General features: G+C 41.9%; 1 protein-coding gene across 1 annotated transcript in view; it reads right to left on the reverse strand.

The window, feature by feature from the left end:
• Nucleotides 1–9,230, reverse strand: part of IRF6 (interferon regulatory factor 6) — a 38,759-nt gene extending 29,529 nt beyond the window's left edge. Inside the window, exons 1-2 of the mRNA XM_086694599.1 lie at nt 9,174–9,230; nt 8,272–8,450 (exon numbers count right to left, since the gene is read on the reverse strand). The gene's annotated coding sequence lies outside the window, so the exon portion shown is untranslated. The remainder of the gene's footprint in view (nt 1–8,271; nt 8,451–9,173) is intronic.
• Nucleotides 9,231–9,279: the final 49 nt, after the last annotated feature.

Below are 9,279 nucleotides of genomic sequence, written 5' to 3' on the forward strand. Positions count from 1 at the left end.
GAGAGTAAATAATGCTCAACAACAACAACAGCTCATTATTATTGATCTAGTCTCTTTGAGATTCAGAGTCAGCAGAACATGTCAGATGAACTTAGGGTATCTTGACAGGGGCTCAATGACAGACAGTTGCGATTAGGCTGCTGAAATGGTGTTCACCATGACAGGGGAGAATCGGGACTGGTGTCCAAGGGCCTAGAGCCCATCAGAGGGGAGATCTGACTCTGCGAACAACATGAGGCTGATGCTGGAGCCTCCTTCCAACCCATCCAGCTTGACACTGCGGGAGTCCCTGGGGAAGTGGCTATCTGCTGAAGGGCTACACCATTGGGAGCTAGCTAACTCTGGCATGGCATGCCTAAGGTTGACTGTAACAAATTGGGGCAGCCAAGGTCAGGGAAGGGGAAGGCAGGAAGAATGTCTGCTCTTGCCCCCTGGAACACAGCTAGGCTTCAGCAGTGACCGCTTAACATCAGTGTAACCAGGACTGACCCTTTGGGCTGTGTTTGCACTGTTGAGAGATTTGGCCAAATCAGGGGGAAGACTGCACTTCCCGCTAACGTACGTGTGTAGAAGCTTGATGTCTCAGTCTGTTTGAGCTGTTATAACAGAATACCATAAACAGAAATCTTTTTCTCACAGTTCTGAGACTGGGATGTCCAAGATCATGGCACTGGCAGATACGGAGTTTGATGACAGCCGGCTTCCTGGTTCTTCTTGGCCATCTTTTCGCTTTGTCCTCACATGGTGGAAAGGATGAGGGAGCTCTCTGGAGTCCCTTTTATAAGGGCACAAATTCCATCATGAGAGCTCCACGTTTATGAACTAATCATTTCCCAGAGGCCCTACCTCCAAATACTATTACCTTGGGGGTTAGGATTTCAACATATGAATTTTGGGGGGATACAAACATTCAGTCCGTTGTCCTCAGCATCACTGGGATTCCTATATTAAAAGAAATTCCTTCTTTTAGGTAAAGGCTGAAGCACAGGAACAACTTTGAAGAATGACTGCTCTTCAAGTAATATACTTAAGAAACAAATCTATCTTTCCTAAAAGAAAAGGGTAGAGTATCCTTCATTTTACAATCAAGAATACAGTTCTCTTTCTTTTCTTTTAATGATTTTCAAGGTCTTTTTGTTTTCTGAAGAGCAAAGAGTGATTTCAGGGTATATTCCTGGGCGGTTGAAAAAAATTCCTCCTTGGATCTCAGCTACCAATGCTCAACCCTTACCCATGCTACCTTCCTTTCCCTTTCCAATGGAATCTGTCTTATCCCAAATACATTCACCATCATCCACGCTACCACCAGAAGGATTGCTGTTACAGTTACGTTAGGATTGGAGGATGCAGTGATCCAAACATTCATCTGGCTCTCAAACTCCAGCCCTGTCTTCAGGCAGAACTGGAGGACCTACAAGTTTGCAGAAGAAGGGTAGAAGAGTCCACTGTGCTCACCACTGAGCTGCAAACAGCTCTGCAATCTGCCCTGGTGGACTTTTCACTGCAAGACTTTACAATAAATCCATGGAAGGACATCTTCAGTTACAAATTTTAGGTCTAAAGCTTTCAGTTTTAACCAGAATGAATGCATAGAGAAGAAAGCAAAGAGTAATAAAAAGCACACAAAGATGCTAGAAATCTTGTTCATGAGAAATGTATGGCTGTTAAATCTGAGAAAGGCTAATGTTTATTGGGGCTTCCCTATTTGAAGAAACCATCTGCCCCCCCAAATGGAAAGTAAATCATCAGCCAAGGAAAAAGATTGAGATCACTGAAGCCTACCACACCAGATGTGATAGGCTCCCCGGTTTAGCCTGTGATGTGAGTGCTACACTGGGGTAACAGTCAAATGTGGGAAAACATAACAGCAGCTGCTGTTGATTTGGACTAATAGGCAATTATGGATTCAATTTCATTCGAGATGGTAATTCTTCATTTGTCAAAAAGTAGGATCACAATCTGTGCCCACAATCTATGCTTCTTCTTTCCAAAAGAAAAAAAAATTCTCATAAATTGTCACATAGATGGACTGGCGGTAGAAGAGTCAAGATTTTCTCGGGCAACTTGACATGTAAAAGACAAATGATAAAAAAATGCATCACCTTTAAGTCAGGCCATCACAGGCTGGATTAATCATTCCCCTTTTCTGCTCTCCCAGTGCATGGCTCATAGTTTCATTAAAGACTTGATCATGTCGTGATGTCATGGAGAATGACTTTGAGGGCTGCCCCTTCCCTCTGGACTGTGAGCTCCCTGAAGCTAGGGCTTTTGTTTGATTCTTTCACATGAATTGCCTTGGCACTCAGTATATTCCCAGAGTGCAGTGGTCACAATGATTACTCAACAAGCAGATACCCTCCTGGTGATATACTGGACCCAGTGACACATATAAAGTGTAAACTCATTTAGTACTTAATATATGACTGAGATTTGAATCCAGTCCATCTAAATCCAGTATCCACAGTCTTAGTCTCTTTTTTTTTCATCCTCTTTGTAAACCTACCTTTCCTGAGAAGGATCAGTCAGTAAATGGAAGAAAGTATCAGCTTTCCTCCTTCTCCAGTGGCTGCTCCTTCTCAGTCACCTTGCTTGTTCTTCCTCAACAGCGACCCCCACCCCCAGCCTCTTAAATTTGCAGGGCCTGAGGGCTCAGTTCTCAGACCCCTTCTCTGTATTTACACTAGGTGATGTAATTCTGTCTTATTCATATGCTGACCACTCACAGATGTGCTTGGGCCTCCTGGCATCTTGGATCTCTCCCTGGAAGCGCAGATATGCACACATCTCTGTGCATCTCTGACTACCTCTTGGATCTCTCTACTTGGATGTCTAATAAAATTCTCAAGCACATGTGAATCAAATGACCTTTTCTTGTTAGATACATGGGTGCAGGATCTCTGAGGCCAAAAAGGCAGAACAGAAGAAGTTAATAGCTGTGGGGAGCAACACCCTTAGGTTGGCCCAGTGGATGCCCTTGTGTTGTAACAAGGCCCTGCACAGGGACCAGCATGGGTGGGCGTGGATTTCATAAACCTACTTCACTATAGTCTCTACTTAGGATGCTTCTATTGGGGACATTTGAGATGCTAGTTTCAAAAATGTTGAGAAGTGTAAGGAAGTATTTGGTAAAAATATGAAAAAGTCTCCAAAGTCTTGGTGGGCAGCATGGATAGCAAAATAACTGCTTAGGGGAGGCATCAAAAAGGAAGATTTAATACCCTTGTCCCCTACACCAAACATTATGATTTCTCTGAAGTCCCAATCTGATCACATAATCCCCTTGCCTGAAATGCTTTAATGGCTTCTCAGCTTATGTGGGTTGGGCCTAAACCCCCCAGCAAGATGTGCAAGGCCTTTAACGGACTGCCACCTTCCCTGTTGGCCTCACCAACTACTCCTCTCTCAACGATGCACCCCAGCAACATGGGCTTGCAGTTTTCCAAACACATCTTTACACCTTTACTCGTGTTATTCCGTCTCCATGGAGTATTCTTTCCCTACTGTTCACCTGGGAAACCCTGACTCAGCATAGCCTCTGTGCAGATCCCCATGACCCTTTCCTTTCCCTCCACAGAAGAATGAGTTTCTTTATCCTCTGGGTTCCTAGAACCCCTTCTACATCCTTCTAATACAGATTTTATTTTTTTAAAGCTTTATTTATTTAAGTAGTCTCCACACCCAACATAGGCTCAAACTCATGATCCCAAGATCAAGAGTCACACGCTTTTCCAACTGAGCCAGCCAGGTACTTCCTAATATAGATTTTAGCCCATGATGATGCAATTATTTAATTGCTTTGTCTCTCCAGATAGACTATGAGATCTTCAAGGGAAAAGTCTGAGGTTGGAGCTTTTAAAATCCTTGATGTCTAACTGGAGTGTTATGCTTGATGTCTAACTGGAGTGTATTATGCTAAATGAAATAAGTCAGTCAGAGAAAGACAGATACCATATGTTTTCACTCATATGTGGAACTTGAGAAACTTAACAGAAGACCATGGGGGAAGGAGAGGGGGAAAATAGTTACAAACAGAGAGGGAGGGAGGCAAACTATAAGAGACTCTTAAATACAGAGAACAAACTGAGGGTTGATGGGGGGGGGGGCAGGGAGGAGAGGAAAATGGGTGATGGGCATTGAGGAGGGCACTTGTTGGGATGAGCACTGGGTGTTGTATGTAAGCGGTGAATCACAGGAATCAACCCCCAAAACCAAGAGCACACTGTATACACAGTATGTCAGTCAACTTGACAATAAACTATATCAAAAATAAAATAAAATAAAATAAAATAAAATAAAATAAAATAAAATAAAATAAAATAAAATCCTTGATGCCCAGCATCATGCCTGGAATACAGCAACTGTTTAGTAAATGTTTGATAAATGAGTGAATGTGTGCATGCAGAGCCCTGCCCCAAAATATGAAAAATAGAGTATAGTTGTACCAATATTCCACTAGAAGAGGATATGTAAAGCTTTCTCCCCTCTAGCATAGCATTTTAGGCTCCATCTCAATCAGATTAATATAATCTGATAAAGTATTTCATTTTTAGGCTTGACCTAATATAAACGAATCTCTAATAAACCTGAGGAAACATATTTATTAAAAGTCACTATCTTCCAGGCTCTGGGTTTGGCAATGGGAACTTGTTATGGGTACAGATGAACAGAAAGGGTAGGAACTATATATATCAATATTTTATATTTCTACGTACACTTAAGTGCATTACAAAGCTTTTCTTTTCTCACACATAATTGCATTTTCTAAAATGTGCTCCACCTTGAAAATGTATTGCTCCATACACAATAAATGCTGTGGAATCCGATGACTACACAGGTTTCTAATTTCCTGTTGTCCTATATCCTTCATATCCTGTCTTTAACACACACACACACACACACACGCACACGCTGTCCATGAAGTCGGCCGAAACAACTCATACAGACTAAGATCTAGAATCTAGATCAATTTGGAATTCAATCCTAATGGTCAATGAATGTGACTGACGGACAAATGCTCAATGGTAGCAGACCCACCCCAGCCCCAAACCCCACCCTGGTCCTAAAACAACATCCTGGCTGCTTCCTGGGCATCGGCATTTCTTGGTTCAGCATTTATCACAGAGTATTGCAATCATAATCTGCATACTTATCCATATCTAAACCAGACTGCAAACTCCTTTAAGAGACCAGCATGGACCGTATTCTTTCTCCTAGCCTCAGCTGCTAGCATAGACCTGGCATGTGGTGTCTAGTCTATGTATTTTTTAATGAATAAACTCATTTTATTATAAGGGTAGTGAGATACTAATTTCTACCAGCATTCTCAGGGAGAGACTGGAATGCTTTGGGGTGTATATAGATGCATGTGTATACATGTGGTGGAGAAGCTGGTCTTGTGTGTAGGAAACTATCTGATTTAAGCCCTCTAGAGGAGAGGAGATATGTGGGTGTGCATAAGAACTTTCCCCAGAGCCCTCCCAAATAAGTAGTTGAGATGTCTGAACTTCCGTCATTAGAAAGGCATACCTTTGCATTACATATGGCTCCCTATCAATGTATCTTGAATCCATGTGTCCTTGCTATTACATAAGTTATCACATTAGTTGCAGCATTCAAATATCTTCAGTATCTGATCTATAGCTTCAAATCGTACACCCCCGGCCCACTCACCTCCTAATTTCCACACCCACCCCACTGAGAATCAGAGATAGACCTCTGCTAACTTTTTGTAGTTTGCATTAGAAAGTGGTTTGTTTATTCGTCTCTTAAAATATATAGTTATATATCAAATAATCTCTTTCAAACAATATACACCATAATATACGCAAGCGGTGAAAACACATCAATTTGTATAATTCCATGAGTTCATAATGGTACTAAAAATAAAACAAAAACTTGACTAATTACCATTAGAAAACAGAGAATTAACTCCTTGTGTTGAAAATTTGTAAATGAAGGGAGGGAATCAATCATTTATTCTGCCTTTCCTATAGAAACTGTACCACTGGGTGACCAAAGTTTCGATAAGGGAGAAGTCATCTTCATAGAGATAGTTCAGCAAGGGAGTGAGGAAGAAATAACAGAACTAGGATATCACCCCTGTGATAGAACTGGAATGCAACCTCTAATGAATTAATGAATTGAGACATTAAGCACCAATGGCTGGTAGCATCAAATAACAGAAAATCACATTATATGCCTCCTGTAGGAAGCATAAAACACTAACTATAATGAAGTCTGATCAAAATTCTAAGTCCAGCAACCTATCTGCAAGAAATATAGAGAACAGAAGACCTTAAACCAAGACAGTGTAAAGAAAAACAGGATGACATTTATGAAACAATGAAAAATTTGAACACCAACTAGATACACGATGTTATTAAATAATTGTTGTCATTTTTAGGTGAAATGCCATTATGGCTATTTTAATTTTTTATTAAAAAAATTTTTTTAACCTTTATTTATTATTGAGAGACAAAGAGAGACAGAGTGTGAGCAGGGGAGGGGTAGAGAGAGAGGGAGACACAGAATCTGAAGCAGGTTCCAGGCTCTGAGCTGTCAGCACAGAGCCTGACGCGGGGCTCAAACTCACGGACCGCGAGATCATGACCTGAGCCGAAGTCGGACGCTCAACCGACTGAGCCACCCAGGCGCCTCTATTATGGCTATTTTTAAAGAAAAGAATCCTTATCTTGTCAAAATGCATACGACAATATTTACAGATGAAATAATATGATGTCTGGGATTTGTTTCAAAAATAATGTGGGGGTGAGGGAGGTCAGGGACAATGGTTGGGTGCATGTGTGAAATAAGATGGCCTTGTGTGCAATTGTTGAAGCTGAGTTATGGGGTACGTGTGAGTACATTATACCATTTTGTCTGCTTTTGTATATACTTGAAATTTACCAAAGAATAAGTTTTTTCTTCTAAAGGTGTTAACCTTCCTGAATATTCTGATATTCTTGTCCTAAGGGACAGCCACTTCTCTCCCACCTTTTGAGATCATTCTCCTAGGGAGTCTGGGGAATTGCAAATATCCTGGGAAAAGTTACATTAATCCATTAATATCTCTGCACACTAGTTAAAAGATTATTTCCTGGGCTGTCTTTACCTCTGAAAATACTGAATGCCTGCAGATAAACATTAAAGAAAACCTTGGAGGAGGGAAAAGTAAGGGCTGAGTATGGGAAGAAGAAAGGAGAACAAATTTGGGCTTCATTAGGATTTTTCCACATCCTTCACTATTTGGCTCATGCATCTTCTTTGTGTGGGTTTTTACTAGGAGAACTTTCACTGAAGGCATGAAAAAATGTTTAAATTTTGGATTCTCAAGGTTCCTTTTTATGTTGTTAAAGGCTAGTATAAATACTTATAGGAGAAGAAGGAGTCTTTTTTCCTTGTCTAGTGAGCCAGCAATGAGACTGTTTGGGTGGGGCGAGGCACAGTTTTGCCTGAACCCGAGAACAGTCTAGACCTGTCCACAAGACCACAAGGACATGGAAACCAGGAGACAGTAAGGAGTCATCTCAAGTGCTCAAGAGTATAGCTTTTTATAGAAGATCTCTGGAAGAACACCAAGGAACTGGTTGCCGCTGGGGAGAGAAGCTGGAGCACTCCGGACAGGGTGGGAGGGAAAATAAAGTATGACTTTATTGTTACAGTCAGATTATACTGTGGTTAGTGCCTTAAAATATATGATGACATTTTGCAAACAGCCTTTTGTTGACATAAGTATACCTTTTTATCTTCAAATTAGACAGAAGACAGATGTGTTTGTTTATGGTTTCCTTGGCTGGGCCAGCTGCTGACACCACTGGCTGTTTGCACATTTTCTTGATAGGCCTTCCCCTGCCCTCCCTACCCAACACCAACCTCCCAGAATCTAATTGGGAGCAGTAGATGGTCACTAGAACCAAGAATAGGATTCTAGTAGTTCTAGTACAATTTCCCCATGGGAGACGTGATATCAGCGAAAGCTCAAATGTTCCCACAGAAGCACCCCTAATAGCAGAGCCAAGGGACCCCTCTCTTTGATGGCTCCCATTTTACCTTAAATATTCAGATGAATTCTGCAATCTCTGATTTATCACTTTGTTCTTCTAGAACATGATATTATATTATTACTTGGGGAAAAAGAGTTGCTATATTTATCCCATGAATTCCAGAAGCCCCGCACACCTGTGCCTGTTGCTGAAGTACAGAGTCTAGTTTTGTTTTGTGCTTCCTTCTGTTTATTTATTGAGGTTATTATTTACATACATTAAAACTCACCAGAGGCGCCTGGGTGGCTCAGTCGGCTGAGTGTCCCAGTTCGGCTCAGGTCATGATCTCACGGTCTGTGAGTTCGAGCGCTGTGTGGGGCTCTGTGCTGACAGCTGGGATCCTGGAGCTGGCTTCAGATTCTGTGTCTCCCTCGCTCTCTGCCCCTCCCCCACTCATGCTCTGTCTCTCTGTCAAAAATAAATAAACATTTAAAAAAACCTCACCAATTTTAACTGTACAATTTTTGTAATTGTATACAAGACGTAACGACTGCCACCATCAAGATATAGAATGTTCACACCACCTTAAAAAAATTTTTCCATCCCCTTTGTCCAAGTTCAGTTGAGACCCTCCGGTTTTACGGCATTCTCCAACATTGACTCTGGCTGATTTTAGGAAAGTCACTTTACTTCCCCTGATATGTTTCTGCTCTTGTAACATGATAAATGAAGGAATACATTTATTTCTAGGGACTCTTCCAGTACTTTCAGAAAACAAGGGAGTCGAGTGGGCGCTGGTATCCCAGCCTTAGGTCCCCATTCTTGATACAGCATACGCAGGTGGCCGATTCTAGTGGGTAAACGCCTGTGGTGGCGTCAAAGTTAGTTCCCCATCCTCTTTTGCCAGTGTGTAACGTTTTGTTACTATTATTGCTGTTTTTTTAGTGTGCAACGTTTACTAAGCATCCATTTCCTCATTTACAATACCGGGCTTATTAACAGGACCCCTTTGTGTGTGTACTGCTGTGACAATGAAGTGAGATGTGCCGGCACCCTTAAATATTGGTTGGTCTTTTTATTATAGCATAACATAAAGTCAGGGCATTCGACCACCTCCGCTCCTGTACGTTTACGCGGGAGGATTCCCACAACCAAAACGGAAGCACAAAGCACGCCCACCCGTCTACTCACCCGCGCGGTCCCAAGCTGGCCGGCCAACGTTCTAGAACTCAGACCAACAAATAGGCACGCGGGCATGTGCTTCCAAAGGGTCTCGCTAGAGGGCGGAATCGAGACC

The sequence above is a fragment of the Puma concolor genome, chromosome E4, assembly GCF_028749965.1.
Source record: "Puma concolor isolate L17-30 chromosome E4, mPumCon1.1.hap2, whole genome shotgun sequence".
NCBI lineage: Eukaryota > Metazoa > Chordata > Mammalia > Carnivora > Felidae > Puma > Puma concolor.